Raw genomic sequence first — 2064 nt, forward strand, 5'->3', positions numbered from 1 at the left:
TCATAAAGAAAAAAAGTATACAGTGGTAACATATGTTATACAGATTCATATATATATATATATTACTTTTTATTTATACTAACACTTTTCAGAGAAATTTTAATTTATTATTAAAAATATTGAATATCTATATATGTAAGATCTATTAATTTAAATTTAGTAACGACGTTGTCATTATATATAGAATGATATAGCGCTACTATGCTAAACTATTATAATTTGCGTAAATTATATATCAAATAATATAAGGAATACATATTTATAAAGTAATTTTACATATTAATAACTTGAGTACAAGATATAAAATTATGTATCATTTTAAAATAGTTATTATGGGAGAAAATGAATTATATCTTTTACATGTATATACAAATGTTCTATGAAAAATTCTATCATACATTTCATATTATATATACATTTTTACTTTTTTAATTATAATTTGATATATTTCATTGAATAATACATATAATTAGTAACACAAGTGCATATGGAAAAATTTATAGATTTTAGACGATAATGCTTTAATATATTTGTCACAGGGGAATTTATGCTAAATAAAATAATAGTGATTATTCAAAACAAGTTAATGCTTTAGGGTTTATGGTTCTGGGTTCAGTGTTTAGGTTTAGGGTTCAGTATCCATTGTATTAGGATAGGTATTATTTATTTAAAGATTTATTTTAGTGTTTTATTTATTATTTTTTTTTTAGTATATTTTTTTATTTTATATTTATGTTTAATTTATAATATTTATATATATTCTTTATTTGTTATTTTTCTATTTTTAATATATTTTTTTGTTGTATATTTTTTTATAATATATATTTATATATAAATCTTTATTTATATATATATTTTATATGTTTTGTATTATTTATGTGTTTTTTTCTTGGATACATTAATTAATTTTTATTATTTTGTTACTTTTTTTTTATATCTACTATAACTTTATTAATTGTATTTTGCTATTTTAATAATTATATATTATTAAAATATATACATCATTATATAATCTTATTTAAATTAAGCGTTTAAAGCAATTTCATTAAAAAATAGTTAATGATCACGTATATATCACTTTAATAAAGAGTGTGAGTTTTTTTTCACGTAATTTTTATATATTCTAGTATTGGTTGTTTAATAATAAACATTTATTAATAATCAGTTGTTATATAATCCTATTTTGTTATTTTTTATGTCGATCTATTTTTAAATTTATTATTATTTGAACTAGGTTTTTTAAAAGTAGTTTTTTTTTTTTCATTTTTTTTTCACTTAAATGTCAATCAAGTTAAAATATTATTTTTATAATTTCATTAATTACATATTTTGAGATATTACTTTAGATTATGCTGATTATATGTATTTTATTTTCTTATTATAAAATAATTATTACGTGAAAATTATTATTTATATTTATCCTTGTATGAGCATACAAAATATTATGTATTCATTATATCATATTAGAGACAAAATCGTCATTTAATCAAAATTATCTTATTTTATATAAACTTTATCATATCATGCATCATAATTCCGTATTATATAATAAAATTCATTTCAAGTTTATTAAAATAATATTTTTCAAGGTACATTATATAATAAAATGGTTAAACCATTCTCCATTTTGTAAAATATATTAATTACTATATTTAGTCTTATAATACATTGTAATGTTATAAAAATATTCTTATCTGGTGTATATTATATGCGTTTACTATGGAAACAAGAAATATAAATGCTCTTTACAAAAGTAAAATATGAATTACGATGATTAGATGTTATATTTATTTATATATTTATAAATAATATTATTAACATATTGATATATATCTTTTTATATGTTTTAATATATNNTTAAATATTTTTAAAGAAATTTTATACATATATTAATACACGTGTCATCATAATTGGTATTAACGTAGATAGATCCTCAAGCATGTTTTATAATTCTAAATCCGAATAATGTTTTTATGTTATCAAAGAGAATTTTTAGTTTTATATATTAATGAATGTCCGAAATTTTTGTATGATTAGTAGTTATATATGTATTTTGGAATATAT

The sequence above is a fragment of the Plasmodium gonderi genome (genome assembly GCF_002157705.1).
Source record: "Plasmodium gonderi DNA, contig: Pgo-contig_304, whole genome shotgun sequence".
Classification (NCBI taxonomy): domain Eukaryota; phylum Apicomplexa; class Aconoidasida; order Haemosporida; family Plasmodiidae; genus Plasmodium; species Plasmodium gonderi.